Genomic DNA, 27,138 nt, shown 5'->3' on the forward strand with positions numbered 1-27,138 from the left:
GCTCAACTATGGTAGGTGAGCCATACCATGCTCTTGATTCATCGTCTGAACCAACGGGTGAATGATACACCCCGTCGAAGCTAATGTTTGAAGCTCCTTCAAGGTGAGCCGATACTTCAGGCATCACTCCATCACCCCATACATCTGCCTGCCCACACACCTGCGGAAAACAAAATACTTGCTATACCTAAGGTAAAGAAACCTGAACTTCTAACAGTTGATGTTACTAGTCATAATAAGATAACAGATGACAATTTTGACTCGTTTTTCAATTCATAGATCAACTCAGAGTTATAGTTTAACTCAAACCAGTTCAATGCGTACAAATGTTTTTATATTAAACGTTATTTATTCATAATGATAACTATAAAGACAAAGTGTTTGGGGTTGACCTGACCTGACCCGTCTGACCAGCCCAAATTGTAATCACTGCTCGCTAGATTTGCCTATAAGAAGTTGGAAACGACGTTACCTGTTTGTATCTCTGTCCAACGAAACGGGTGCGAAATGTAGCACCAGTTGAGATCAAAGTGCCTTACTCACTTGTAATACTAGCATCAGGAACAGTTTGCTTGATGGAAACTGGAATAGTTGTTGCAGGATCTGAGTTACCAAACAAATGACTGCCATAGATGAACCTGCAAGTTGCTCAAAGCAGAAATAATACGGTTTATAAAAAATATGGCATGATTCCCTCTTGATGCATCATCTGAAGTTAGAACATTGGTTTAAAAAAGTGTGAAGCGCACAAAAGCAACGAGGTCAAAAACCGAGGCTGCAAGAGCGGTGGGCTTTTCGATGCTAGGTGCTAGGCGATTATATAATTTTTCTATATATTCTATAGGTTTATAGGGTCATTTACCCAATATTTAGACACAAATAAGCTTTATATATGTTTTAATATTGAAAATACATAGATGTACAGCCTGAAAAGCATGAGGTACAACAATCTGCTGCACAAAAATGTGGTATATACATGAGACACATGCCTCAGAGGGGGTTTTTCACTAAAAAAGTGCGCCTCAGGTGCGCTATATGTACATAGTGAGCCTCAGCCTTGCGCCTCAGTGCGCCTCGCGCCTAAGGTGCTCTTTTTAAACCAAGGTTAGGACAGGTGTGTATTGATATCTTTTATTATAAATCCATTTAATAAAAACATCTGAATGTCAAACCAATATAAAACCCTAATAATTTGTTTTTTCAGATGATAAACTAGACGAGCATGAGAAAGGGCATGATATTGCATACGAAGGTTACGACTAATATCAAGTACTACAACTACTGCTTGACGCCTATTACCGAACTCCATTCCCTTTTCGCCTGATTTAACAGAATAAAAAAATCTACTTTTTTGAAGAGTTAACAACCAGTAGTTAGTAAGTACTTGGTTTTGTAACAAAAAATATCGAATTGCAGGAGTCGTCGAAGCCTATAGATGATCAGACATAGCCTAATCGGAAGGCGTCGACTATGTGAAGTAGTTTCTGGATTAAAATGTAAACGCACAAAAGAACATATTATATTCAATTAGGCTAAGCATTGAGCAAATGATTAGCAAAACTGATAACTTCATGGTTCGAACTTCAGTTCATTCATTCTCCAAATAACAACGATGAAACAAAATGAAGGTTGTAACAGTTGTAGGCGTGAAGATGACGGAAACTGTATTCAATGTAAACGCAGAAAAAAACATATTACATTCAATTAGGTTAAGCATTGAGCAAATGATTAACAAAGCTGACAACTTCATGGTTCGAACTTCAATTCATTCACTCTCCAAATAACAACGCTGCAACAGAATGAAGGTTATACCAGTTGTAGGCGTGAAGATGACGGAAACTGTATTAAAAAATCCACGCTGCAACTTATATTCAAATTCCATATCATAAAGTTAATCCTCATATTCAAAATTCCAAATCTTAAGAGTCATTTTCTGTGCTTCATGAACTACAGAATCTACACATGCCACAACTTATGGTCTAGGGCTTATTATCATGTACCATATCAAACTTTCAACTACAGGACCACTATTAACCCTAAGCAGCTCAAATTGACCACATTATTTCTACAATTGCTAACAACTACAAAATGTAACCATATTGATTTAAGCCGCCTTTTTACGAAAACACATATAATATTTACCTCAATAAACTAGAAATCTACACTAAACTGAGATCGGCTAGAGTTCAAAAGTTAGTGTTCCAAACGTAATCTAAAATACAGATAATATTTACCTTAATAACTAACATGTCTTGTAAAACCTGTTAGTTCATTCATTTATTAAACAATTGAGACTATAAGTAAATAAATTACCTTAACAGAAGCATTAAATTTTATTTATACAAATAAGGAATTCAAACTTAACATGTAAAACCAGCAACGATTGTGTTCTTGAATTAATCCACTGACCTAAATGATGATTTAAGCACATTTTTTCGAAGTTAAATTACCTTCTGCACCGATGTAAGATTTTTTTTTTCCAAATTACTGACTTCTAAAATTCCAGATCTTAGTCTTCGTCTTTCAATACCTCAATTACGAGGTCTTCCGACTTGAAGGAATCTAATGGAGCTTAAAATCGAACAAAAGAGGTGGAGGAGGGACGGCGGCGAAAGGTGAAGAATGGACGGTGGCGAGAGGTGGTGGAGATCAGCATGTGTGTTTAATTGAACAGAAGAGGTCAAAGAAGGACGGCAGCGAGAGGCGGTGGGGAAGCCAGAGGGGAAAGCGCGGTGGAGGAGAGGTGAACGGCAAACTCCAGAGACCTAATTCAAACTTTTCAAAAATGCCAAAACTACCCCTCCGCCTTTATTAAGCCTTGCAAAATTTAATCCAATCTCAGCCCTTGATTAAGTTAATCCAAGGGTGTTCCCCGGTTCCCCACTTTTTTGGTGTTCCCCAATGAACCCCACACTATATACATATATATATATATATAAATATACATATAGGAGAAGGATCCGTTAGGAACCATCCTTTTGGAGGGGTTTAGTTTTTAGCATTTTAGCTTGGAGGAGGGGAGGGGGTTAGGTTTTTGGGGGGTGGGCGGGTTTAGGGTTTTTTTGTTTTTTTTTGGGGGGGGGGGGGGCGGGGGGGATGGGGGGTGGGGGTTCGGTTTTTTAGGTTATTTTACCTATTCTAGATTGTGTTCAGTTTGATAAAGGTGGTTCTCGCAATAAAGGTGTTTCTCGCATGAACCTTACTCTATATATCTATTAATTAACAAATCATCCTTGCAGAACTCCTAATAAAAAGAATTTGGGGACACCTGAACATTACCAACGGGCTGGTATGTAGGAATATCTACAACGAAAAATCGACACATCAGTCGTTTATAAAAACAGTGATAAGAACATGTTTCTAAATTTGATAAAAACACTATATGAAGAAATAACACTATCTGTTTCCTTTAAAGACACTATACAGCTTAGTTAACAAATAATCTGTTGATTTAAAACACTTAATAATAATAAAACACTATGACCAATAAAATAAATATGTCTACACAGAATATAACAGTATTGGTGTGGGGTAAAACACTATGAAAAGAAATTAAAATTCCTGTACATAATATAACACTATAGATTGTGGATACCAACACTATACATCTAAATATCAAAAAAAAAAAATAAATAAAACACTATGAAGGGGGATTCCGATGTGTGAATAGAATATAACACTATTGTTCATACATATGACACTATACACCTAAATATGAAAAAAAATATCTTTGTTAATTATAAAACACTACAAAAACTTACTAAAACAAAGGTAAACAATTCAATGTATAAAACACTATGAAATGAAAATAAGATGTGTGAACAGAATATCGATCATGCATATAACACTACACATCTAAAAAACTATAAAACAGAATATTGATCATGCATATAACACTACACTATAAAACACTACGGATCATGCATATAACACTACACATCTAAAAAATAAAAAAAAGTAATAAAAGAAAACGTGATCAAGAAAAAACAGTAAAAGAACAATACCCTAAACAACTTAATGTCTAAAACACTACATATACACAAAATCAAACCATACTAATGTCCTGTAAAAACGGCATATTAAAAAACAAAACTTCGAACAAATAACACTAATTATCGAAACATGATAACTATTAAGAGATTAAAATACTATGATACACATGTACCTGCATCGCCGGACTCCATTGAAATTGATATAAAACACCAGAATCGAAGAAGGGCGCATACGTTAAACAACTGTATTGTGTCTATCGATTTGATAAGCCTTGTTGTATTTATAATTGATGACGTAGATAACAATCGTATTGGATTTTGCAAAAAAAATACAAAATTCGATCCAATCCCTAAACAATCTCATCGGCAGTTATTTTTTTCAGTTATATTGTAAATCAATTAAATGACAAAAATGTACAATTACTAATCTACCGTTTTGAATTAATTAAAAAGAGGGACATTTGTCATTCCCAGATTATTTCTTACACTTCTTACAAAAGATGGACTTTGTACAGGATCCTTTACCTATATATATATATATATATATATATATATATATATATATATATATATATATATATATATATATATATATATATATATATATATATATATATATATATATATATATATATAGGGAGAGGATCATGAGAAAACTAGATATAAATGAGAAAACTAGAAAACTAACTAAAATCCACTAAAAAGGAGGGGGAGGGAGACTTTTAATGAAGGAGTGGGGACTTTTAATGAAGGAGGGGTAAAATTGGAAAAAAAATATATAACTTTTCAAACATTTCCCATTTCTCCATACGTTATCATTTTAAAACAAAAAAAGCACCATAAGATCACAGATTTTCTTATCTTTCATTCAAGTATATTCGAGCATATTTTTTATGACATAAAAAAGATTTATGGTGTTTTCAACACTATTATTATAGTAGTGCACATGTGCAATATAACATGTACTACAATTGCATTACATGCTTAAAGTTAGCTTTTTGAGTCTAGTTTAGCTTTTAGGGTTAGTTTTTTCGGAGGTTTAGGATTAGGATTAGGTTTTTGGGTGTGGGGGTAGGGGGTTTAGGTTCTTTTTTTTTCGGGGGGGTGGGGGGTTAGGTTTTTTTCAGGTTTATGTTTAGGGTTTAGTTTTAGGTTTTCGGGAGGGTGGGGGTGGGGGGAGGGTTAGGTTTTTTGTGGGAGGGTGAATTTAGGTTTTTGGGGGCTGCGGGGGGGTTAGGTTTTTGGGGGGTGTCGGTGGGGGGTGAGTTAAGTGGTTTAGGCTTTCCGTATTAGTGCACATGTGCAGTACAACAAAAAAAAAAAATTTTTTTTTTGAAAACTTTTTCCATACATAAAAAGTAGCTATTTTTCTTTAAAAAATTGTAAAAAAAAATTGGTATTTTTTTAGGTTTTTCTAGTTAGTTTTTGGATTTTCTCATTTAAACTAGTTTTCTCATGATCCATCCCCTATATATATATATATATATATATATATATATATATACATATATATATATACATATATATATATACATATATATATATACATATATATATATATATATATAGCCAGGATCATTTCAGAAGCATAAGTATTTACAGACTCATAATAAACAATCTTTTTATTTACATATTTTTGTGTTTAGGATAATTTTATTATTTATTATGTGTATTTTTACGATTACATACATATTAAGAAAATTTTATCATTTTTATATGTAATTTTATAATTACACATATGTAAACTAGTTTTTTTACATATATGTGATTAGTTATGACACATATATATAATTTTGGCAATTAAACATATGTAAACTACTATTAACATTTATGTAATCTAAGAAATACATATAATAGATGAGTTCATTTTATCATTAGGAGAGTTCTGAAAGTTCTGTAGTTATTTAAAGTTCTGAAATGAACTCAACCCTATATATAGTACTAGTTCATATATGTTTAATTGCCAAAATTATATATTTGTGTCATAACTAATTACATATATATAAAAAATGATAAAATTACTCTAACATGTATGTAATTGTAAAAATACAAATAATAAATGATAAAATTATCCTAAACATAAAAATATATAAATAAAAAGATTGTTATTGATACAGTTTGTGGATGCGACTCGCTCGGTTCGACAACATTACCAAGTGAACACCGAAACCCGATATCCTCTGTCGTGTCTCGGTACGTAATCAACTGTGTCTGCAAGTTCTGCATATTCTGCTGGTTGTTGAAATATCTTTCTCTTGCTGCTGTTTCTTTATACTCTGAAAGTTGTGGCCATTGACGAAAAACCAGCACCTTGCCTGCATGACGAAAAACCTGCTATGTATGCTGTTGATGAAAAACTGATAAGCCTGCATGACGAAAAACCTCCTATGTATGTTGTGGATGAAAAACCTGCACATGCTCCTGACGAAAAAACCTAAACGCTCATTTATGACGAAAAAACTCATAAACATAAGGTTTTCGTCGTGTTGGTATTTCGTGGGAGTCTTTCGTCGCTGCAGGATGTTCGTCGAGGTAATTCGTCGCTGAAGGTCCTTCGTCGACCTGCAGCCTATATATATATGCACTGAAGACAGAAGCAAGAAAGGAGAACAAAAGCACAAGAAAGAACACACCAGAGAGCACAAGAACCAGAGAACAGTGAGTTTGTGAGACTCTTGTAAACAGTGTACTAAAACTTTGATGATCTATAATATACAAGTGAACTTTAAACTGTGAATCTGTGTGCTTTTCTGTTCTGGATCTCGGTTTGGTTACCCGGTTGGATTCCGCACAACCGGGTTTGTTCGTATCACAAGGATTAGGCTACTAGATCCTCCGCTAGTGGACAACTCTCTTCCTTGTTAAAACCGAGTCGTTTTCTTGTGTTTCGGAAGATTTTCGTGTATTTTTAGAAATTCTTCTTGAGTTTTAATGTTTTGGAAGTCATATTTTCTGGAAAAATAGTTTGAGATCCTTGAAAATCTTGGTATTTTGCTTTTTAGTTTGATCAAAAACCTTGTTAAATTCATGTTTACATGTTAAGGTTGGGTTTTTATTAAACTTTTGTGCAAAATTGTAGTTCAGAAATATCGAAATATCTACGGTGACCGGAAAACTCATAGTGTTCTTAATATATTCAAAAAGTTCATATTGTTCTTCAAAATATAACCTGCTTTTGATCTTGGTTGAATTATTGTTGAAGTGTTAAGGATTATAATATAATTGTTTGACAATCTTGACACAAGGCATAATGTATGGTTGGTAAGTCAGTGACATGGGTCTTTGAAAAGGTATGGGCAAGGTATGGTTGTTTGACTATTGTGTTCAACAACTTTATGAAGAAAAGATCTATCTTTTTTTTTTTTGAAAATATCTCACCAACTTTGTGCACATAGTCAACGAAAAACCTTTTCTTTATTTGATTTTTCTTTGACGAAAAACCTATTTTTCGTCACAATTGGTCTAGACGAAAAACCTTATTTTTTCGTCACTTTGTCTTTTAAGAAAAAAACTAGTATTTCGTCAGTTAAGGTCTTTCGCCAAGAACCAAATTTTTCGTGGGTCACTCTTGTCATTTTTTTAACAGAAGCTTTCAAAAATTGTCTTCACGAATTGTTTCAAGTGATTTAAGCAGGTATTCATTATTATATATCCAAAATGAGTTCAGATTGGTGGGGTATTCCATCCAATACGGAGAGCAAGTATAGAAGCACGAGTTTATCACCATCATGGGCCGAATCTCCCACACCCGCATCTTCGTCTATTCCATCTCAAACGAATCAAATTTCGACAAGTCAATGGGCATTCGTTTCAAATCAAAATCAAAGTATTCAAAGTATACTTTTAAGCGAAAGTGAAACCGGAAGCCTTAATCGTCCACCGAAGCTAATGCACATGAATGAATATCCTGGATGGGAAGAAAGATTCCATACGTATGTTCTTGGGCAAAACACGGAATTGTGGTTATGTTTTACTACAGATTTCGATCAAGCACTTGAGGTTGCCGCTTCAACTGCCGCGACATTTGCAGATCTTACGCCAAACGAGAAAAAGGCATATGTTTAGAAAAGAATGCATATTCTATTCTAACTCAAGCGTTGAGAGAGGATGTATATCATCAGTTTGTCAGCTTCAAGACATCAAAGCGGTTATGGGTGTCACACCCCCAAAATCCACCATGCATAGTATCACCACTTGGAGGCGTGACATGACTAGGATCGTGCCACCAATCATATTGAACAACGTAATTAAGTAAATAAAATCATATCCATAATACAATTGGTGACCAAAGCAAGTTAACTAAGTTCAAATTAAACAGCGGAAGCATAAACGTAAATCCAAAAACAAAAGTCCATAGTTTATAAGTTTAAAGTCCAAAGCAAAAGTTTAATAAGTTCATAAGGATTTAAATATTAAGCGCGGAACATAACAGTCCGTATCCCACAACAACTCCTTCCTCGTGCACGCTCCAAGCATTTAACGACCTGCAAGGCATGTAACAACGAGTCAACAACAAAGTTGAGTGAGTTCACGGTTGGTTGATTAGTTTTAAGTTGTTTCTGAAAACGTGGTTTGTCTTTCGTTGGCGTAATTGCCGTGGGGGTTACCCCGTAGTTGAAAGCATGATTAACCAGTTCATTCTTTATTACCCAAACCATATCCATGATCAGTGGGGGCTTCCCGATGTGAACCACTAGACCGTACCATATCGACTACTAATGCAAATAAGTTGTGCCCTACATCAGTGTCTATCATCACTGACAGTTTGCCATAGTCCATTAGTACACGCCCGTCCGACTGGCACGATGTGAGGTTTGTTAAACCTAATAGCGCTATTAACTAATGACCCGCTCGCCATTAGCCTCGGCGATTAAGTCGATATAAATTGAGGGACTTCATGATAAAGTTTTGTCTAGTAAGTTTTAAGGTTATTGTCCTACCCAAGTAGGAGGAATGTACATATTCTACCCAAAGAGAATACGCAGGATTAATATTGGCATCCTACCTATGGAGGATGGCCGTACATATCCTACCCAAGGAGGATATGTAGATCTCGTTTTAAATTCTTTAACCCATTCCCAACCACTGGGAATCCCATGCCTTAGAAAGTGTGTGAACTCACCTCGGTTTGCTCGTTTAGATTCTCAAATATAGCTAACGGTCAAAGTCGGTCAATCACGTCCTAGTAGGATTACTACTTAGTTTATTAGTGACTTCAAATAAGCACAAAGTTCCTACACGTGTTTATCACATAACAAGCATCACATCAACAGTTCATGCTCATATCAACATTCCACCTATAGCTACTCAAGAACAGGCATACGATATTGCACATATTACTTTCATTGATATATGACATGTTAGATCATCCTCAAATAATATACTCGACATTTAGACACGCGAATTACTACTTCTGTCATTTCAACTTAAATATCCAAAACTGGGCTGTTTTCGGACATTTTAATAAAATAGTTAACTTGTTCCAAAAATTCCCAACTTTTTACAGAAAGCTTTAAACGATCCAAATGTTATTGTGTAAAAATCTCGGGATCCAATTCGTCACTAATATTTTATAAAAATTCATTTTCCGGACTACAATCAGATTCATCTTTTTCTGATTGCAGTCCACGGAATAATTTATTAAAAATTCATCGTAAGTCCGATTTAAGAAATTCCAGTGGGACAATTACTATGACATCAGTGTCCATCTACAGTACCAATTTCATGACCTAGTTCTACCCAGGTTTCAAGTTATGATAAAGAATATAACACATATTTTCAGCAGCAAAAATGCAGCTTTAGCTGCTGTTACAAAACGACACTTTAAAAATAGTAAACGAAGTCCAAAAATTATGATTCCAGTGCCATTAAAACCGTATTTCATAATACATAAATTTAGGCATCAGAAAATACAGTTTTCATGTTATTAAGGTCCTGTTACAGCCAACTAAAGTTGGCTGTAATCACCAATCAGACTCCTGTTTTCAGCTTTTAGCTTTCTAACTCGTGTTCGATCAATTCTGTTAACATGTTTAGTGATCAACAACAACATCAAACATCAATATTAACAAGCAAATCATCAGATAATCAACAAGAATCAAAACAACTTCATATTAACATCATGTTTTCATCTTACTTCATTATCATGTTACTTCATAGTCAAGACTTTGTTTATGACCCTATAGTGTTCATGGATTCTCATCATCAGATAACTATTAACCACTTAAATAACATGAAAAATGAACGTATCTAAGTTCTTACCACTAGCTCAAGGCTAGGGGAGTTCGAGTGTAGAAAAGTGATGGTTAATAGCAAACGAAGAAGGTCCTTCCACTTCTGAGAGCACCAAGCTTCGTTATGCACCTTTTAGCACCTTTGTATGGCCTTGGAAAGCTTGCAAGTGACCAAGTGATGGTGGTGGTGGTGCCACTAGGGGCGGCCGAGATCAAGAAGAGAGGAAGGAGAGTGTTTGAGTGAAGTGTGTGTTGAGTAGTGAGAGAAGGGTAGACTTGTGGGTAATACTTATAGACTCCATCTTACCATTGTCTTATGGGTAACATGTCTCTAATCTAGAAACATGATCAAATTAAATAATGAAAGAAATCAAAGGGGTGTCCTTCTTGTCTCCTAACCGGTTTGGGGGGGGGGGGGTTGGTTTAGTTAGGTTTCAACTAGTTAGTTGGTGATCTTAGTTGAAATCAAATGTTAAGTTAATGCTTTATGTGTGTTACGTAATATATAGTGTGTAAGGGTGTTCGGGGACCCTAACTAGCTCAGAAAAACAATAACAATGTGTTTGACAATATTTCTGTGTTTCGGGTAAAGTCCGGTTGTTCGGTTCGGTGTTGTTCCGTTAAAGTGCTTAATTACTCCGTAACGTGTCTTTTATGTATATTTTTGTAACACTTTTAATTTCTAACACTTAGGAAAACACACAGGACCATTTAGTAACTTTTCTGTACACTACTAGTATGTTGACAAGCACATGTAAGTATAATACAGAAATCAGAAAGCAGTTAAATGATTTAGCACAATCATTAAGCACTTTAATTATCATTAATAAATTGTACGGAATACATGTAATTTTGAGGGTTGTCACAATGGGATGTATTGAAGACGAGAGGTCTAGGAAATGAAGCGTCACGCAAATTGCGACATGATCTACTCAAGAAGGAGTTTGATGGCTTCACATGTATGGAAAGGGAGTCTTTGGGAGACTTGACAAGTCGATTTTATCACTAGTTGACTGAGTTAAATAACTTTGGGGTAGTAGTGACTCTAGAAGAAGTTGTCATCAAGTTTGCCGATGCATAACCAGCTCAATGGAATGGTTTCTTGGAAATCTTGAAATACAATGGCACTTTGGCTACGACAAACATAAATGATTTCGTTCAGCTCTTGGAGAACAAAGATCAAAAAGAGTTCAGGAAGGCCAAAAAGATTCCAGTGCAATAGAATCCTGATATGTATTAGGGAAACTGTGGAAGTTCTAGCACTGCTGCAAGACCTGCTCCACATGCTCAGCTTCAAACAGCCTTGTATCAAGAGATATGTACGGAAATCCCCTACCAGTTTCCTCGACGCAAATGGTTTTTGTCTCAAGCACTGACATGTACGGAAGCCCACAACCGGAATTCTCAAAGCAAAGCTATCAATCTACTGGAGCAAGAGATATGTACGGAAATTCATTACCAGTTCCACAACAATCTTGTTATGGAAGCACTTCATCTGTCGGTCAGCCATCTAATCCAAATACAGTTCGGCTCGACACTTCAAATTTCTTGAAAGTAAGTGTTGAAGTAGCTAAGGATCATATGAAGCTATTAAACACATTGGTGAGCGCGTATTGTGGGTTAATAGCAGGTCAGATTGGAAACATTAATCTGACACACGAAGATTATCAGCAGATTGATAAGGAGGAAATGGATATGATGGACATCAAATGGGCTTTCGCTAGTGCTGTTAGGCGAGCTAAAGACTTCATGGAAAGGACTGGTAGAACTAGCTTGGAAAGAAAGAAAGATAGCAAGTATGGATTCCATAAACATTCAGTCAAGTGCTTCAATTATGGTGAACGAGGTCACTTCAAGAGAGAATGTACAAAGCCAGCTCAACATGGGAACCAGAATCCGTTCAGGAATCAAGGCAATCAAGGCAACCAGCACAATCAGAATCAAAACAGGAATAATGAGCGTACGTTGATGCCTGTGAACAATCCAAATCAAGCAGGAGCATCAAATGCCAATCAGGCTCTTGTGGTACAAGTCGATGAAGGTTGTGACTGGTCGATTCAGTTGGGAAGTGATGTTCAGGATGGAACAACTTGTTTTGTTGCGGTTGTCAAGGATCTGAAACACACCAGTGGTGGTGGAGAATCTTCCGCCAGTGGTGGAGAATCATCTGAAGATGAAGATAGTTCTGGTTACAGTTGAAGATGAAGAATCCTCAACTTCTGGCGATGATCATTTGGATGAAACGTCAAGTGTGTCAGTCGATGCAAATGTTGATGAATTGTTGGGAGAAGCTGCAGCAGGGAATGATAGAAGATCAGTTCTGGTGGATAAAGCTGCTTATTCTTCTTTGTCTATTCATTCAGCCTTTATGGCTAATGTGGGCGGTTCATCAAACATTAATCTGACACCCGAATATTATCAGCAGATTGATAAGGAGGAAATGGATATGATGGACATCAAATGGGCTTTCGCTAGTGCTGTTAGGCGAGCTAAAGACTTCATGGAAAGGACTGGTAGAACCAGCTTGGAAAGAAAGATAGCAAGTATGGATTCGATAAACAATCAGTCAAGTGCTTCAATTATGGTGAACGAGGTCACTTCAAGAGAGAATGTACAAAGCCAGCTCAATATGGGAACCATAATCCGTTCAGGAATCAAGGCAATCAAGGCAACCAGCAAAATCAGAATCAAAACAGGAATAACGAGCGTACGTTGATGCCTGTGAACAATCCAAATCAAGCAGGAGCATCAAATGCCAATCAGGCTCTTGTGGTACAAGTCAATGAAGGTTGTGACTGGTCGATTCAGTTGGGAAGTGATGTTCAGGATGGAACAACTTGTTTTGCTAAGGTTGTCAAGGATCTGAAACACACCAGTGGTGGAGAATCTTCCGCCAGTGGTGGAGAATCATCTGAAGATGAAGACAGTTCTGGTTACAGTTGAAGATGAAGAATCCTCAACTTCAGGCGATGATCATTTGGATGAAACGTCAAGTGTGTCAGTCGATGCAAATGTTGATGAATTGTTGGGAGAAGCTGCAACGGGGAATTGACAGAAGATCAATTCTGGTGGATAAAGCTGCTTATTCTTCTTTGTCTATTTATTCAGCCTTTATGGCTAATGTGGGCGATTCATCAAACCAGGTATGTGTCGTTGATCCAATTTCTTATAATTGTGATTAATGTGTTAGTTTAGGTGATAAATTGTCGGACTTGCAAGGCAAATATGATGATTTGCAAAGCAAGTATGACGTGACATATATCTACAATCAAAAGTTGATAGTGGATCTTTTGAAATACACATAGTGGGTGTGGTTCTGAAAGTCAAAAGATGAATAATTCCCTCTCAACACCCAAGAACAAAAACGTTGGATGCTCTTAATTATAAATAAAGTAGCTAGAATAATAATAGCTCAAAAACAACATCAGATCTCCCATCAATTAACGTCTCTGGCGGGTTTTGCGGTGAAGAACCGACCAAACCAAAACTGAAACGATCCACCGAGGCTCTGATACCAAATGATGGGTCCGTAACGATCCGATTTCAGTCTCACTTCGGTGAAAAATAGTGAGACAGGTGATTCGAGCCAAGAACAAACAGAAATGAACAAGAAAGATGGAAACTTTAAGGATTGGAACATAGATGTTTTCATTGAATGTGATAACAAAATACAAGATAAACATCCAACCCCGGGTGAGCTCCCCCGGGGTGGTGGCTCACAAATACACCCCTCACAAGTGGTGTTTAGTAATCTATTTATAGCCCCCGAGCCTTGTCCTCCAAGCAAGCCGCCTCTTGCTTTGAAAACCTACTAAACACGCAAAAAAAATACAAAACAATAATATCCCTAAACTAAAGATGTGGTAATTGATAAAATCATTCTCCATTTTGACCCAACAGAGTTAGCCTGTGTAAAGTGTGAAAGTGAGGTGATCCGGCTTAAGCTAGATAGTTATTCAAACTCTAGGTATGTGCTGGATCACATCATTGAAATACAAAAAGAGAAAAAGGATGTCACGTGCATTGGATATAAGAAGTGTCCACCACCTGTTAGACAAAATTATGACGCAATGCCTGACGAGGAGAATAGAACTCATTTTGAGCATTCTGTTCCTTTAGACATTGAGGAATTTGCGACCGGACTTGGATACAAAATGGAAGTATCATCAGATTCGGATGTGTCAGCAGATATAGATGCATCAATTGCTGAACAAAATTAGGATCCTCCAGCCATTGTTAAGGATGCCGATTCTTCAGATGATGAATCCGATGATACTGGGTTTTCACAGTCTGATGCGGTTATCAAAGAAGAGGACATACCTCTCGAGAATCACATTCTATGTGATCCTCCTGCAAAACCTGCTAAGACTGTTCAGGTTGAGTCCACTTCTGCACAAAAGTCTGAGAGTGTGAATTTTTGTACAATCTTGTTGGCGATGATAAAATCTATTCTGACAAAGATTTTCCGATTAAAAATGTAAATCAATCTTTAATCAGTAATGTTTTTGAAGATTCGACAAGTAGGTTTTTGAGAAAGTCGGGTTCACACATTGTGCTAACACAGTGCCCTCCGATTCCAACGGCCGAAATTCGAAAACGATATGGCAATTAGAAATTACCAACAGTGAAAAAGCAGCATAATCATACCAAACCAAAAGGCAAATCAACGACTCAAGGTCGTAAGGAACTGAATCAAAAGAAGAACAAGAAGATGAACTTTGTGAAATCAAAGGGAACGGATAAATTGGAAACTTTTGCAAATAAATCTAACTTAGATCATATTAATCAAGTTAAATTTTTTAAAAGAAATGAAAAAAACAGTTCAAAACCAAGTAACTCGGGATCACAAAGTTCATCAACAAGACAGTCACATGATACTTCGGGGTTTGTTGGACGAAGATCATGTTTTGAGTGTTGTGAAATTGGACATATTATTCGAAATTGTCCGTATCTTCATAAACTAAAAGCCAAAGTTGATGATCCTTGTGAACAAAATTACTAAAAGCGTTCTGTTTCTTCAAAACAAGAAACAGAAGGCTGACCACGGCTTGTGCCCAGCAGACACGAGGGCGTTGTCAGGTGTCTGTAGAAAGGGACAAAGCTATAGAAGCTTCTACGACCACCACGGGGGCGTGCCCAGCTCAGCACGGGGCGTGGTCAACACTAAGATTTGCAAAATCTTGCAAATTTTGATAGTACAGATAGGCTTCTGCACACGGGGCCATACCCAGCGAACACGGGGCCATGTGGAGCCTAATGCAGAAAATTGCAATTAATGAAGAAAGAGAAAGGAAATGGCCACGGGGGTGTATCCAGCGGACACGGGGCCGTGGCCGGGCTACTGTTCCGGCAATAAATAGGGGTGCTTGGTTCACTTCAAAGGCATCCCTCGGCAAACCACCTCTCTCCCACTTTGCCACCACTCCACCACCACTACAACACCCTCATCCACCACATCATCCACCTTAGAGTGTGTGTAGTAGTCTCGGGATCCAAGATTGATCGTATGAGTTCTTGTGAATCAAAGGCCATGTTTGGCTAAGTCTCTTACACCACTTGGTGAAGACAAGCATTTAATGTATTACTTTTGATTTTTAATCTTTTCGCACTTTTTATTTGGTTTTGTATTAATGACTTTAATAACTAGTTTCTTATGTTGAATTTGAAACTTCCTTATCATTTGTCCGTGGTGTCTTGGCATTACTTTAATGTCTATATAAAATAAAAGATTTTCACCATTCATATCTCTACGGTCTATATAGAGATATGTTGGCTACCTAGTCGGGAGTTAAGGGAATGGTTTGGTCAGGTTCTTGCCTTGTTCAGTGTATAGATCCTGCAAGTACCTGGGTCAAGCTTACTAGGACCCCCTTCAATACCCACTGGTATTGGATGACGGGGGTGCGAATGGCTTGATCCCTTCATAAGTAAACTACTATTAATACACTTAACCGGCTACTTGGGATTGTATCATTGCTGACTCAAACCACTTAGCCGAGGGTAACGTCACCTTCAAAAGTGGGGTCTACCACTTTACGCATTAATAACTTAATTAATTATCTTCCAATATTCCAACCCTTTGGGATTGTATCCTTGCTGATCACAGGGTTGAGGGTAACGTCAACTTCAAAAGAATGGCCAACTATTATAACTAAGATAATCTCTTAAAAAGTGCAAAAGTGCGGAAATCGTCAAAGGATACATTAAAGGCGAGTCGGATCCAAGTGATTCATCTTATCTATCTATTTTTATTTTATTTTTATTTTCAGCATTTTAGTTTTTATTTTTCATACTTAAAACCTTTTCTAAAAAATTTGATTTAATTAGACGTTGAGAATAAACCGGTACTAAAAGCTCTTGTGTCCTTGGACGACCTCGGTATCTTACCAACGCTATACTACGCTCACGATGGTTGCAAACAGATGATAAATGGTATACTCACCAGTAAGATGAACTCTCGTACATACCTTGATACGGGAATTTGTCGTGTGTGTATGAACATCAGTCGGTAAGTATAAATCATACCTTAACGTATCCTGTCACACCCCCAAATTACCACCTAGGGAGTATCCCTGTTAGGCGTGTGACGACTAGTAATGAGCCACCAATCACATTGAATCACAAGTTTAAATAAAATTCCATCACTTAATTATACTGAAATCCCAAACATAAGTTGTTCAAAAACCATAAGTTCAGCGGAAGCGTTAATGTATCATACTGTAAATATTATCCAAACAACCACAATGAATAAAAGTCTGATAAATAAGTTTATTAATGTAACCATGACCACTCTCGCCCTCCAGCCAGCAAGTTCCTGCATTCTCAGCACCTATGGACCTGCGAGCATGTAACACACGTATCAGACAAAGCTGGCGAGTTCACAGTTTTAGAAAATGTTTGTTACCCGTTGTATGTAAAACAGTTCAATAACCAATGCAAGTAATATTGTTAATATCTCATTTCCGAACAATGACGGCTCCTGAAATACACGACTGCCCTTCCCACGTACTCCTATCTAGTACTGGGCCAGACTGGGTCATTAGTTCACCCCCGTCCTCTACAGGAGCGGTGTGAGGGTGCCAAACCTAAGTAGCGCTACTAACTAATACCCGATGAGGGACTTACAAAAGATGATAGGTGAGATCATTAACCAATATACTCGTTTTTACCCAAAGCCTTATCCCCCCATGAAATACCCACTGACTGTCCCCAACCACTGGGACGCATGCTCGAATGTAGTGAACTCACCTTGATTTGCTCGGTAAGACTAGCTATTCGGTTATGTTTTCAGTTGGTCATCCAAGTCCTAATACGGTTACCATTTAAAACGATTCAGTTAATAGGCACAATAATCACCTATTCTGCATACATATTGCACAAATAGCATACACACCCCATCATGAGAGTTATATCAGCCACTTAGGAAATCCAACAGTAACATATGTCGTGCTATCACATAATTATCATATTACACATATCGAATTCTAGCAAGTCTTGGTAGTTAATTACCCCACATTCAGTTTACGAACACCTAACATGATTTTCTGTTCACAATGTATGGCCCAAAAATCCTAGATTTTTACTTGGTGAGGTGTGCTACTCATTCTCTGGGTACAGTCCTTGATCAGTTTGTGGCCTAGCCACTTCGGTCCAATTAATTAACAGTGAACATTAGATGGGTTGATCCCCCTAACTATGCTTGCCCAAACATAAAGCATACATGTGTCTCGACTATTACTAGATCCAGCTCATCCAAGGCCCCTCATCCAAGGCCCGGCCCGAGTGAAATTGAATGGGCTTTCAGCTCATGAACTCGGTTACTCAATGTGGTTCAGTTAATGCAGTATAGACCATCTCGTTCACTAACTGAAGCACATGAGGGCCCGCATGGTTACTTAAGTTTATGCACAATTCATCAACGACCCAAACTCGGAGATTAGTCTTTTACGAGTCCATATCCCTATGGCTTCGATTCATTTAACCAACTCCCATGAACTCGACAACACTAATGTACAATCGTGCTCATTCAATAAGTGTTAACCTATCTCAATAATCCACATGTGTAACTATATTTCAAGTCACTAATATGCAAATATTCATGAATAGATCCAAATAATATGTCTGCTATCAAGCAATTAAACATCGTTCAGGCATTACACATAACTACATATATATTAATCATCGGATCTCTAATAATTTATGATAAGTGTTCAAGTTTGCATAACACCCTAATCATTCATCATGCAATTCCACATGTACACAGACTTCAAAGCAAAACATCTTGGCATTAACAAATACATCTATTCACTTGACTTTCATGACAACACCATAAAATACTCACATGGTTTTTGATTAGATTTAAGCTCACATGGCCGCCACTTTTAGTCTAGGTTATCACTTGTAATAAACCACTTTCCCCTAATTGTATTGGACCTTCAAGGCTACTACATGCTGGCAATCAGTTTCATGAGTATTTGTGATTTTTAGTGGACAATTTAGTCTAACTTCACTTTTGTAGATTAGTCAATTCAATAGTAATGTGGGACATCCATCACATCATTATAATTGCTACCATGTTAACCACCCATCCAATCTATTATTACATCAACAAAAGAGATCAATTATTAACATCAGTCTCATCATGCATGTGAACATAAATCAATCATCAAATAATAAATCATGGACATCACACAAGTAAATAAATCAAGTAGTTATCACCAGCAAATTAACACTTTAACACTAACATAATCAACTAACCAAAAGGGCTCGAGTAAGGGTGATGATACTTCGACCAGTCCTTCCGCCGTTGCTAGTTTTGAAATCGTGTAGGGTTTGCAAGGTATTGGTCTATGAGGTGCTACGTAACTGATAGGTATCGGCTTATGCATTGATATAAGGGTTTGAAATCGTGTAGGCTTATGCATTGATATCGGCCCAGCTAGGTACAAGAGCTGGCCCATGCGTTTAAATAATACAATCCACTAATCGGCCTACCAGGCGTTAATCGGACTTGTGCGGATTTGGGCCTAATGTAACATGTAACTAAGAACGTTTCACGTGTCTAAGACGAATAATGCACAATGAAATGCACAATGAAAGAAAGCAAGAAGAGTCTTAGAACTGTTAAGATAAACGACACTAACCTGTAAAGTTCGGGTTGTCACATCATCCCCAACTTGAAAGAAATTTCGTCCCGAAATTTGACAAGTGAACATGGAGAAATGAGGTGAGGATTCAAGATTGTTGCGGGTTTTGCTCAAGTGTCACATCATCCCCAACTTGAAGAGGAATCTCGCCCCGAGATTCACCAGTCTTGCTTGATTCCGCTTTGTCTTTGGGAAAGAGATGAGGGTACTTTAGTTTCATCTGATCCTCGCGCTCCCACGTGAACTCCGGTCCACGTCTTGAGTTCCAGCGAACCTTCACAATAGGAATACGACTGTGTTTACGCACTTTGACATCACGGTCCATAATCTCGATGGGTTCTTCTACAAATTGCAGCTTGTCGTCGATCTTTAACTCTTGAAAAGGTACTGTTAATGGGTCGTCTGCATAACACTTCTTCAACTGCGACACATGAAATACATCGTGAACATTACCCAGCTCAGTAGGTAACTCCAATCTATAAGCCACCTTACCAATACGCTCCAGAACCTTAAACGGCCCAACATATCGTGGATTCAGCTTGCCACGTTTCCCAAAGCGCACAACCCCTTTCCACGGTGAGACTTTCAACATAACTCGGTCATTCACTTCAAACACTACCTCCTTGGCACGTTTGTCTGCATAGGCTTTCTGACGATCACGAGCAGCTGCCATACGTTCTCTGATTTTCACGATTTTCTCTGAAGTTTCGAGTACTATCTCAGGACCTGTGATCTGACTATCACCCACTTCAGCCCAGCAAAGAGGTGAACGACACTTCCTCCCGTACAGTGCCTCAAATGGTGCCGCCTTGATACTGGTGTGGTAGCTGTTATTGTAGGAAAACTCGACCAACGGCAAATGCTTCTCCCACCCCTTTCCAAAATCAATAACGCATGCCCGTAACATATCCTCTAACGTCTGAATGGTGCGTTCACTCTGACCATCCGTTTGTGGGTGATAAGCTGTACTCATATCGAGACGTGAGCCGAACGACTTATGCATAGCCTGCCATAACTCCGAGGTAAAGCGAGGATCTCGATCAGAAATAATAGAGGTCGGCACTCCGTGCCTAGAAACCACCTCCTTAAGGTACACCGCTGCGAGCTGCGAATATTTATCTGTCTCCTTGATCGCTAAGAAGTGTGCTGACTTTGTGAGACGGTCGACAATCACCCATATAGTATCGTTCCCAGCCTGTGTTCTCGGTAATCCCGTAACAAAATCCATAGCGATCTGTTCCCACTTCCACATGGGTATCTCCGGCTGCTGAAGTAGGCCTGAAGGTTTTTGGTACTCTGCTTTGACCCTAGCACAAGTCAAGCACTTACTCACGTATGTTGCGATGAGAGCTTTCATATTCGGCCACCAATACAAAACCTTGAGGTCCTGGTACATCTTATCGGACCCTGGGTGAATAGAATATCGTGACTTGTGTGCTTCGTCCATCACAAGCTCTCGAAGATCACCAAATAAAGGAACCCATATTCGTTCCATAAAGTAGTAGATACCGTCAGACCGTTGCTCGAACTTCTTCTTGTGTAGACCTCGTAATCCTTCAGCCTCGATATTTTCTTCCTTTAATGCCTCAATCTGAGCTGAACGGATCCGAGCAGGTAGATCAGAGTGAATAGTAAGCTGTAGGGCACGAATACGCTTCGGTTTTGATTCTTTGCGGCTAAGAGCATCCGCCACCACGTTAGCTTTACCCGGGTGATACTTGATGGCACACTCGTAATCATTGAACAACTCTACCCAGCGACGCTGGCGCATATTCAATTCTTTCTGATCGAAGATATGCTGAAGGCTCTTGTGATCAGTATAAATGGTGCATTTCGTGCCGTAGAGATAATGCCTCCAAATCTTCAGTGCAAAGACCACTGCTCCTAGCTCCAAGTCATGTGTCGTGTAGTTTTTCTCGTGTACCTTCAACTGACGAGAAGCATAAGCTATCACCTTCTCGCGTTGCATCAACACGCAACCGAGACCCTGAATCGAAGCATCACAATAAACCACAAAATCCTCGGTACCATCTGGTAGAGATAAAATCGGCGCGCTGCATAATTTTTGCTTCAAGAGTTGGAATGCATCCTCCTGTTTCGCTCCCCATGAGTAGACGACCTTCTTCTGTGTTAATGAAGTGAGTGGCTGAGCAATCTTCGAGAAATTCTGAATAAAACGACGATAGTACCCTGCTAGACCGAGAAATTGCCGCACCTCCGAAGGATTCTTTGGTGCCGCCCAATTTCTAATGGCGTCGATCTTGGCAGGATCCACATGTATGCCCAATTCGTTAACTATGTGCCCCAGAAAATGCACCTCCCGTATCCAAAAATCACACTTCGAAAATTTTGCATACAGTTGCTCCCTCCTCAGGAGTTCTAAGATGAGGCGCAGATGCCGCTCATGATCTTCCTTGCTCTTGGAATAAATTAGAATGTCGTCGATAAAAACGATAACGAAGTCATCAAGGTATGGCTTGCACACGCGGTTCATGAGATCCATGAAGACCGCTGGTGTGTTGGTCAACCCGAATGGCATAACCAAGAACTCGTAATGACCATATCGCGTCCGAAACGCTGTTTTGGGAACGTCTTCTTCTCTAACTCGCACCTGATGATATCCCGACCTTAAGTCGATTTTCGAATAGAAACTTGACCCTTGCAGCTGGTCAAACAGGTCGTCAATACGAGGCAAAGGATAACGGTTTTTAATCGTCACCTTATTGAGCTCACGATAATCTACACACATCCGGAAGGACCCATCCTTCTTCTTCACAAAGAGAACTGGGGCTCCCCAAGGGGAAGAGCTAGGTCGGATGAAACCCCTATCCAACAGCTCTTGGAGTTGGTTTGACAATTCCTGTAACTCCCCTGGCGCAAGACGATAAGGAGCACGAGCAACCGGGGCTGCCGCTGGGGCGAGGTCGATCTGGAATTCCACCTGACGATGTGGGGGTAAACCAGGGAGTTCCTCAGGAAATACGTCAGGATATTCACGAACAACTGGGAGATCTTCAATCTTCCGTTCATTTGACTGTGAATCAGTGACAAGAGCAAAAATCGCGGAATAACCCTTACGTAGATACTTCTGAGCCTTCATTGCCGAGACAATGCTAACCGGGGTCCCACTGCGATGACCCTGAACTGATAAAAATTCCCCACCAGGAAGGGGAACACGTATGATCTTCTCCTTACAGAGAATCTCTGCTTGATACTTGGACAGCCAGTCCATTCCAACGATCACGTCGAAGCTTCCAAGAGTAATAGGTATTAAGTCAATGTCGAATACTTGACCCAGAAGATCGATTTTACACCCAAGTAAAACATGTGTAGCTTCGATTGTTTTACCATTTGCGATTTCTACTATGTGTTTCATTACGAGAAGTGTAGGACTTAACCCTAACTGAGAACTAAATTCCAAAGACACGTAACTCCAGTCGGCACCAGAATCAAATAAAATTGAAGCAATAACACCGTTCACTGAAAACGTACCAGTAACCACGTTGCCATCGCTCCGCGCTTCACCAGCCCCCAACACAAACCCGCGCCCACGCGCGACATTACCCGCATTGTTCCCCGCTTTGTTGTTCCCATTACTACCCCCTGTGTTCTGCTTCAGCTGAGGGCAGTCTCGCTTGAAGTGCCCATCGGCCCCACACTGATAACACCCTCTCTGAGTACCCTGATTCTGCTGAGTCTGTTGTCTACCCGACTGCTGTGATGACTGCTGCTGAGCTGGAAAAGTGGCCCTACAATCCCTAGCCATATGCCCTGGTCGATTACATCGATGACAAACCCGAGCACACTGTCCCTTGTGATGATAATTACACTTGCTGCACAAGGGTAGCTTCCCCGCATATGATCCCTGCCCCGATTTGTTACTCGCGTTCTGATTCACTGATGCTGTCTGACTGGAACTGCGGGTGCTGCCAGTATCCGTCTTCTTCTGAGGCTGTGCAGAGTTGGACCCCTTGTCCGTATCGTTCCACTTACGTTTGCCATCAGCAGCAGATGTAGTGGAAGTAGTGGCAGCTGTGGTAGTGCTAGAAATACGAGGTGGCAATGAGTCGCTCTCCACCTCCTGGTCAACGATTTTATGCGCCAATCTAACAATCTGGGTTAGGTTATTGAGGTTCGCTGCTGTAACTAAACCCTTCACCCGTGGAGGTAACCCCTTAATAAACAACTCGATTCTTCGTGGCATGGGTCGGGACAAGTTTGGACACAAATCAGCTAACTCATATGACCGCTTCACATACGCCTCGATTTCAGACCCCACCATTGTCAGATGATAGTACTCATTCTCTAACTTCGCTATTTCATCTCGAGGACAGTATTCCTCTCTCATCAGTTCTTTAAAATCATCCCACGTAGTGGCGTTCGCCGCCTCAATACCTAGCAGTTGGACCTGGGCATTCCACCAGGTCAAGGCACCATCCTGAAGCGTGCCTGCTGCAAACTTTACTCTATCCCCAACTGGGCAGTTACATATCGCAAACACTGACTCCGCCTTTTCAAACCAGCGTATAAGTCCCACAGCCCCTTCAGTGCCATTGAAGGTCTGTGGCTTGCAATCCATGAAAGTTTTAAAAGTGCAGACCGGTGGGTGAGGCTGATTTTGTGGCGCCGGCTGACCTATTAACGAGGGAAAACAAACCAACAAATAAGACTCAAGTTTACAATTCAAAGGAAAAGAATGTCTGGTACATGTCATACCAGCCTGGTAAGCTGCCAAGGCTGCAGCCACCTGAGCGTTGAGTAATGCTTCTAGCTCAGCCTGGGTCATATGGATTTCGCCACGCCCACCACCGCGGCCTCCATTACGACCACCACGGCGACCTCCACCACGTCCGTTCATGATTCTACAAGTATGGGAAGAAGGAACGAATTAACAGATCATTTCAAGCGGATGTCAAGTATTGTTATAGTATTCACAATTTTCGAAGTTCTAATACAAGATTGACTAACAATGTGGGATTCCTTTTCACACTAGTCGAGATTTACTGGGACTCACATGCACCCCACGTTGTTATTATGTGTGCACCCATAATAATAACCTGATTTGCATGCTTATCTCAGTTCCTCCCTACCCCTGTTAAAAAGGTTTCCCCAATTTCATGTAGTACGACCGACGACATCACAACATAAAGCATGTAAGTTCAAGTAGAGTCCCATTCTTAAAACACGTAGCATAAACAGATAGCATAGTAATTCGTATCGTAACATCAAATGTGCATTCGGGTGTGATACTAATTATGAGTATGTACTAACTATGCTATGCAATAGTAAACAAGAGACGAACCTTGCTGCCTGGGGCTGAGTGTCATGGTCAATGTCGTATCAGTTCAGTTATAGTCTGGTTTTATAAATCAGTTTTAAAACCAAATTCACTATAACCTGGCTCTGATACCAAACTGTCACACCCCCAAATTACCACCTAGGGAGTATCCCTGTTAGGCGTGTGACGACTAGTAATGAGCCACCAATCACATTGAATCACAAGTTTAAATAAAATTCCATCACTTAATTATACTGAAATCCCAAACATATGTTGTTCAAAAACCATAAGTTCAGCGGAAGCGTTAATGTATCATACTGTAAATATTATCCAAACAACCACAATGAATAAAAGTCTGATAAATAAGTTTATTAATGTAACCATGACCACTCTCGCCCTCCAGCCAGCAAGTTCCTGCATTCTCAGCACCTATGGACCTGCGAGCATGTAACACACGTATCAGACAAAGCTGGCGAGTTCACAGTTTTAGAAAATGTTTGTTACCCGTTGTATGTAAAACAGTTCAATAACCAATGCAAGTAATATTGTTAATATCTCATTTCCGAACAATGACGGCTCCTGAAATACACGACTGCCCTTCCCACGTACTCCTATCTAGTACTGGGCCAGACTGGGTCATTAGTTCACCCCCGTCCTCTACAGGAGCGGTGTGAGGGTGCCAAACCTAAGTAGCGCTACTAACTAATACCCGATGAGGGACTTACAAAAGATGATAGGTGAGATCATTAACCAATATACTCGTTTTTACCCAAAGCCTTATCCCCCCATGAAATACCCACTGACTGTCCCCAACCACTGGGACGCATGCTCGAATGTAGTGAACTCACCTTGATTTGCTCGGTAAGACTAGCTATTCGGTTATGTTTTCAGTTGGTCATCCAAGTCCTAATACGGTTACCATTTAAAACGATTCAGTTAATAGGCACAATAATCACCTATTCTGCATACATATTGCACAAATAGCATACACACCCCATCATGAGAGTTATATCAGCCACTTAGGAAATCCAACAGTAACATATGTCGTGCTATCACATAATTATCATATTACACATATCGAATTCTAGCAAGTCTTGGTAGTTAATTACCCCACATTCAGTTTACGAACACCTAACATGATTTTCTGTTCACAATGTATGGCCCAAAAATCCTAGATTTTTACTTGGTGAGGTGTGCTACTCATTCTCTGGGTACAGTCCTTGATCAGTTTGTGGCCTAGCCACTTCGGTCCAATTAATTAACAGTGAACATTAGATGGGTTGATCCCCCTAACTATGCTTGCCCAAACATAAAGCATACATGTGTCTCGACTATTACTAGATCCAGCTCATCCAAGGCCCCTCATCCAAGGCCCGGCCCGAGTGAAATTGAATGGGCTTTCAGCTCATGAACTCGGTTACTCAATGTGGTTCAGTTAATGCAGTATAGACCATCTCGTTCACTAACTGAAGCACATGAGGGCCCGCATGGTTACTTAAGTTTATGCACAATTCATCAACGACCCAAACTCGGAGATTAGTCTTTTACGAGTCCATATCCCTATGGCTTCGATTCATTTAACCAACTCCCATGAACTCGACAACACTAATGTACAATCGTGCTCATTCAATAAGTGTTAACCTATCTCAATAATCCACATGTGTAACTATATTTCAAGTCACTAATATGCAAATATTCATGAATAGATCCAAATAATATGTCTGCTATCAAGCAATTAAACATCGTTCAGGCATTACACATAACTACATATATATTAATCATCGGATCTCTAATAATTTATGATAAGTGTTCAAGTTTGCATAACACCCTAATCATTCATCATGCAATTCCACATGTACACAGACTTCAAAGCAAAACATCTTGGCATTAACAAATACATCTATTCACTTGACTTTCATGACAACACCATAAAATACTCACATGGTTTTTGATTAGATTTAAGCTCACATGGCCGCCACTTTTAGTCTAGGTTATCACTTGTAATAAACCACTTTCCCCTAATTGTATTGGACCTTCAAGGCTACTACATGCTGGCAATCAGTTTCATGAGTATTTGTGATTTTTAGTGGACAATTTAGTCTAACTTCACTTTTGTAGATTAGTCAATTCAATAGTAATGTGGGACATCCATCACATCATTATAATTGCTACCATGTTAACCACCCATCCAATCTATTATTACATCAACAAAAGAGATCAATTATTAACATCAGTCTCATCATGCATGTGAACATAAATCAATCATCAAATAATAAATCATGGACATCACACAAGTAAATAAATCAAGTAGTTATCACCAGCAAATTAACACTTTAACACTAACATAATCAACTAACCAAAAGGGCTCGAGTAAGGGTGATGATACTTCGACCAGTCCTTCCGCCGTTGCTAGTTTTGAAATCGTGTAGGGTTTGCAAGGTATTGGTCTATGAGGTGCTACGTAACTGATAGGTATCGGCTTATGCATT

At 39.1% G+C, this 27,138-nt stretch overlaps 2 long non-coding RNA genes across 2 annotated transcripts; both read right to left on the reverse strand.

Moving 5' to 3' along the window:
- Positions 1 to 16,869: 16,869 nt before the first annotated feature.
- On the reverse strand, positions 16,870 to 18,702 carry LOC118491634. The gene is made up of 3 exons (XR_004891664.1): positions 18,567 to 18,702; positions 17,474 to 17,531; positions 16,870 to 17,062 (listed from the first exon to the last, which is right to left on the reverse strand). It is a non-coding gene; the product is annotated as an uncharacterized LOC118491634 (long non-coding RNA).
- Positions 18,703 to 24,922: 6,220 nt separating this feature from the next.
- On the reverse strand, positions 24,923 to 26,726 carry LOC118491635. The gene is made up of 3 exons (XR_004891665.1): positions 26,591 to 26,726; positions 25,498 to 25,555; positions 24,923 to 25,086 (listed from the first exon to the last, which is right to left on the reverse strand). It is a non-coding gene; the product is annotated as an uncharacterized LOC118491635 (long non-coding RNA).
- Positions 26,727 to 27,138: the final 412 nt, after the last annotated feature.

The sequence above is a fragment of the Helianthus annuus genome, chromosome 4 (genome assembly GCF_002127325.2).
Source record: "Helianthus annuus cultivar XRQ/B chromosome 4, HanXRQr2.0-SUNRISE, whole genome shotgun sequence".
Lineage (NCBI taxonomy): Eukaryota > Viridiplantae > Streptophyta > Magnoliopsida > Asterales > Asteraceae > Helianthus > Helianthus annuus.